Raw genomic sequence first — 6,084 nt, forward strand, 5'->3', positions numbered from 1 at the left:
TTTAAAACTAGTTCCTACATGTGTTTTAACTAATTTAAACTAGTTTAGATTAAATTATCTAAAAAAAACATGACAGGTTTTTGTTACTTGCTATGGGAAATCACTGCGTAGATGAATTACAAAAGACGTTTGGAGACTTAGTATAGTTTGACCTCTATCGAAAACTCAATAGTTACGTCCCCTTGTTAGAAATAGTCAATGCTTGTTCGTGACGGCATGTGACGAATATTTCCGTATAATACCACTTTTAAATATACATTATACGGTAGGTGTTCTCGTTTTTGGTGCAGTCGTCCGTCTGTTCTCAGGGAGCTGGCGTAACTTGAGCTCCAAAGCCTAAGAAATAAAAGTGTTGTTGTGTCACCCCCGATCAGGTGTACATGTACATTTTGTAGACCAGGGGCCGTTTCCTTTTGTAGCTCCCTAGGACTCGCCTACGCTGTGACGAGAGTGTGATTTGAGCAGAGTTAAAGTAAACTTGGAAGGAGAAGTGGGTCAGTGAGGGGCTCGAACCCAAGACCACAGGAACACTAGCACGATGCTCTAACCAACTGAGCTTACCGGTTGGCTGGTTCTTATGCATTTATGCATACCCACACACACTACACTCCTCCCCTCATTCAGGGTTCGAATTTAGACTCGCATACTCGCAAAATGCCAGCGACATTTGGAAATTGCGAGTGACTTTAATTCAAGCTCGCAAAATTCTGCGAGTGGCTTTTTCTAGACCACAAAATGTTAAAAGGAAAGTAGAATAAACATGAACTTAATTCCACTATGTAGTCGAGTGTAAACAGCCTATAAGTGGCATGTTTACACTGCCGGTATAAAGAAGACAGTACAGAGTCACGCTCTAGTAGGTTTTCAAAAATAGAACAAATACAGAAAAGGCCGAGTTTTATCTCGAATCTTTCCGGGATGCTCTGAGGCGTGCATAATACAAAGTAAATACGAATGATGTAATCACCTAGCTCAATCATTGGCTAAATTTAGCGCTTTTGCGCACTATAGGTAAACCCCATCATCCTTTGAATATATTTCCGCCCAACTGTCAAAATGAATAGACTTCGTTGATCGATATATTTCATGGTCCAAAGTATCCACGCTACATTTACTGTTGCTTTTTTATTTTAAATTTATTATTTTATTGTTTTTAATACTTAGAGACTTAATAAAATCTGTAGCGTGCTTGTCGAATGGGTATTAAATTACCCGATGGCGTGGGTAAATATACAAAGTGAACAATGTCAAAATATTGGACAGCTTTGTTATCAAAAAGCTGCCAGCATAAGACGAGTCTTTCCATACCCCCCAAATAGAATAAGCCATCAACAAGTTCTAGTAGTCGAGTCACTCAAGATTGATACTTTTTAATATTCATAATATGTCTTAGGTGTTAATTTCTACTTTAATTAGACAATATTATAAGGGAATAAAGCAAATAATAAAATTGCAAGTTGATTTGTCATTTTGCGAGTTGCCTCAAAATGCACTCGCAAAATTTTGCGAGTGCTCCTCAAAGTTAAATTCGAACCCTGTCATTTATCTTTTCAGCTGATGGAAGCACTACTGCCATTGACTGCTGCCACCATGAAAGTAAACTTTAAGGATAAGTGTGCCCGGTGTGGGGCTTGAACCCATGACATCCAGAACACTAGCAAGACATTCTTGCAAACTGAGCTAACCAGGCGGCTGGTTCTTACCAACACACAACAGAGCCAAAACACTTGTGTGGCTTCTAGCACAGCCCTTGAGCGATTGAGGTACCCGGCTGGCTGGTTGTAACCCAAACACTCTGGTTTTAACCCACGCACTCTGTTAACATTTAAAGCCGGTCCAGTTACTCGTCCCTTTATTCTGGACATGTTTGTGTTTTGATGAAAAATCAAGGAATTGTCACGGCCTTGTGTCATTGTCAAAATATGTTGAAAATAAAACCGATGATAAATGGGCGTGGTGTTGTTACTGAGTGACTTATGGCGGTTGTTTGGACGCCCAATATGCTAGTCGTGAATAATATGTTACGAGGATGTCAAACTCATATTTATTATTTAATTTTGACATTGAATAAATGTCCTTTTCACTCACTGTGGTTTATTATTCACGTCTCCTGTTTAGTTGAACTTGTCATGGCCAGCCCCTCTTTATTCAGTAGCAATACATAAAAGTATGATAGGAGCAGAGCTGACACACTGCTGGAATAGTAGTGAGACTTCTAGCATGGCACTAGAATGATTGAGCTACCAGGTGGCTGGTTTTACCCATGCACAAGGTTAATATTATAACCAATCCAGCTCATGGGTTTTTAACTCTTGAAACCTTGTCTGTGTTTTGATGTAAAATCAAGTTTTTTTCATAGCTTGGTGTTGTCACCGCTGGAAACCTCATTTAACCTGTTGGCCATAGCTGGAAAACATTCAGAATATTCCAATGAAACTTTGTCCACTTTTGTGGAGCCAGACACATTATGCAGATGTATGGCCAGGCCAATAACTGTTACTTAACAGTTTTTGAGTTATGGCCCTTGTTCATTTTTCATAATGTTTAATAATATGTTTTATAATTGCATGTTCAACAGGATTTGCATAATTTTATTCTTTATATAAACAGGTAAAACTGGTGGCATCTCCAGGTGTGTGACCAGTGACCGACAACCAGCCTGTGGCATTGCAGTGTGTGCGATGGCTTAGTAGCTCTAGGGACTCTGGACTAAGAAGAGTTAGTATCATTTTATTAATAATCAGTTATATGTTATTAAGTATGCTCCTTGAAGAATTTGTGAAGCATAAAGTCACTGCTTCATCCATTTTTATTGCTTCACTTGTCTGTGCTATTTCTGAGCATCATTGGATTGAATGGTCAAAGTGTCATTAGCTACAGGAGATGTTCATACATGCATCGTCAGCATTTTAAGACTCTGGTTATCTTACTTATAGATTATAGTCTAAATATAGCACCATTCTTGTCAGTCTTCCAGACTATTTTTTTGGCGTCTAATGCTTTTAATTCAACAAAACTTTATAAGACTTTGTTATTATTTAAAGCAAGAAGTATATTATTATACTACTGTAATGGTCACAAGCTCAACTCATAAACTTGAAGGCAAGATGCAAAAGGTCAATGTCAAGGTCACAGCACTAACTCTTGGATTTGAGCCTTGAAATTATGTCTATTCCATATAATCTATATCCATTGAAGGATTTTAATGAAACTTTGGTCTTATGAAATTGTTCTACTCATCAAGGCATCATAGCAGAATCAAAAAGCAGAATCCATTTTTGAATCTCCCAAAGTTAATGTCAAGGTCACACTACTAGGTCAGGGTTTTAAGCTTTAATTTCATGTCTGTTCAATATCTTATGAAATTGTTCTACTCATCAAGGCAATATAGCAGAATCCATCTTTGAAACTCCAATGGTCAATGTCATGGCCACAATACTAGATCAAGAGGTTGAGCATGTATATTGAGTCTCTTATCTTCTACACCCCATCTTAGATTGTGATGAATTTTTGATCATAATTATGATTTAATGGACCCTACCCAATATGCTTAACTGCTGGCCAACTTGTGTTTTACTGAAACGATCATTACCCTGTTAGTGCCATTCATAATTTCAGATGGCACGAGCTTATGACTACCATAAAGATAATGAAGGACATAGCGCTGACGAACCAGGTGCCGATGTTGAAGCAGTCCTTGGAGGTGTTTGTGTTCCGGCAGGAAAGCTGTGCTCACTCGTAACAAGTGTCTGGAGGCCTTCTGAATGGGAAACCTCAAAAATAGGGACCTTCATGTGAGTTGTTACGATTTCGCCCGTCAATGCATCCATCCGTGATTCTTGCACCAGGTTGCCAAGGGGTATATCAAAGTTTTAGTTAACAAATTACTAATGTGTAAAGTTTTCATCTTGAACCTTGTTGCCACTGGTAGACAACCACCTTCTTGTGTGACTGTAACTTGACCAGTAGGGGCAAATTGACTATAAACAAGTCCATATCATGACAAATTTCAATCAGGACCTATGTTATGTATTTATTCCAGGTACATGTATTATCTCATAAATTGTATATTATTTCTGTGAGCAAAGATAAGTTGGACTTAATATCTTGGAACAGTGTTTAAGTCATAAACAAAACCCTCGTAGCTTTGAATTACATGTACCTGTATGGGTAATGTCATCATTAAATTTGTACTTAAATCACATTAACAGGTTTACGGAGAAAAGAAATGTTTTTTTTCTGGCGAAGATGTGTTGTCTCCCCTGCAAGTGGCCTCCAATGCTGTCAAGTTGATGCCGGCACTTGTAACCATCTCGAGGCTGCTAGTGTTTTTTTTTCCAGGTATATATCAAGTACCTTCTTATACACATTACATTTTAACTGGATAACAAGTGAGTCAGATGACATAGTTGGTCTTTTTACGGCTATCACCCGCTGCTTTTGTAATGACTACATTGGAATTTGAGCAGGCTGAAAACGCCGCATCACTCATCTCAGTACGAGGCCAAGTAGTTCTCAAACTCATGATGGAAATTCTAAATAAATTAAGGTTGAACTTGTTTAAATTTGCATTATATTGACCAACAGTGAATGGATGTTATTTCAATATATAATAAAATATAAATGGCTAATCTTTAACCTGACATGTATTTTACCCACAGCAGGTCATGTATTGCCTGGATTGTGGATGAGATATTATAATTATAATTATAATCCAGATTTACAGAATCTGGAAGAGGAGAAGTGAATATACAGGGTAACACAGATTAAAAATTATGCTTTTTTAAGCCGGTACAAATATTATGACGTGAATGTGTGGATTCAAATCCTGATGCAACTCACAATGGATGTTTTATTAATCTCCACAAAGTAATCACATGAATACAGTTCTATGGAACACCAGTAGAAATCATTTATACAGTGTCATTAATAATTCTTCTGGCACAAGTGTTTTAGTATTTTAAGTTTGTACCACAAATTTAATGCCTTCTATATATAACTGTTCCTTAAAACATATATTTGTAACAAAAATTAAATGTCCTTACTTAGGTAACACACAAAGTCTTAAAAATTAATCTAATGGAACACCTTACAATTCGAAGTCCAGAATAAAAGTCGCCCATTAGGCTTTTATATCCAACATATTGTTGTTTTAAAAAGTTAAAAAATAACAGGAATCCTTGAAATGTCTCACTCAGGCTTATTTATCCAAACTTGTCTAGCTAAGCCTGTTGCATAAAAACTATCCAGAACATAAAATAACAAAGTTGCTAAAATCATAGGCAAAATGTAGAAACAAGAAACAGTTTGTTTAAGAATAAAGAACCATTATGAAACCCTTTAAATGTAAGAGATAATAAATGCAATGTATCAAATATTGTTACAATGTTATAAAGAATATTACTAAATTTCTTTTAAGATGTCATCATTTTCATACCAAACATTTCATGTTTCCTAATAATAAGAGGTTAACATCTGAACAACTAAAGAGACAATTAATATATCAATCTGACTTATGGGACAGAATCATTAAAAGATATTGAATAAAAGATAACAAATATTATGAACACAATTTGACACAAAAAATGCTTCATTAAATACAAAAACAAAATGCAATATCACGCAGCAATGAAACTTTTTAACAACCTATGGCTTCAAAATTCAAGTCTTAGGGAAAAAAAATAATTCCAAAAACAATTACAGTTTCGTTAAATGCAGTTTTACTCATATAGAATGCTTTAAACCTAACAGTTTAAATAAAAGTGATCTTTGCCCCCAGTAACCCCACAGGATATGGTACATTTAGGTATTTGTGTGTGTTTTTTCACAATTCTAAGGGGTCTTGGCACCATTTGCAAGGAGGTGACCATAGTACTTTAAATGCAAAACTGCAGCAAATGCCAAAAAAATATACATATTTATAGGTTATGATTCTAACTACTACCAAATTAGCTGTACCACATTTTATAAAAAAAAAAATAATTTACCAAAAAGGATGAATTGATATCGAAAACAATCATGGTCGTATGAAGCATACCATATCAATTTGAAAAAAAAGGTGCAGAAAACATGGTATTTCTACCT

General features: G+C 35.9%; 1 long non-coding RNA gene across 1 annotated transcript; it reads left to right on the forward strand.

Annotated features, from left to right (window-relative positions):
• The first annotated feature begins 220 nt into the window (after nucleotides 1-220).
• Nucleotides 221-4,294, forward strand: LOC128244648 (uncharacterized). The gene is made up of 5 exons (XR_008262961.1): nucleotides 221-265; nucleotides 1,555-1,763; nucleotides 2,611-2,718; nucleotides 3,619-3,794; nucleotides 4,212-4,294. It is a non-coding gene; the product is annotated as an uncharacterized LOC128244648 (long non-coding RNA).
• Nucleotides 4,295-6,084: the final 1,790 nt, after the last annotated feature.

The sequence above is a fragment of the Mya arenaria genome, chromosome 2 (genome assembly GCF_026914265.1).
Source record: "Mya arenaria isolate MELC-2E11 chromosome 2, ASM2691426v1".
Lineage (NCBI taxonomy): Eukaryota > Metazoa > Mollusca > Bivalvia > Myida > Myidae > Mya > Mya arenaria.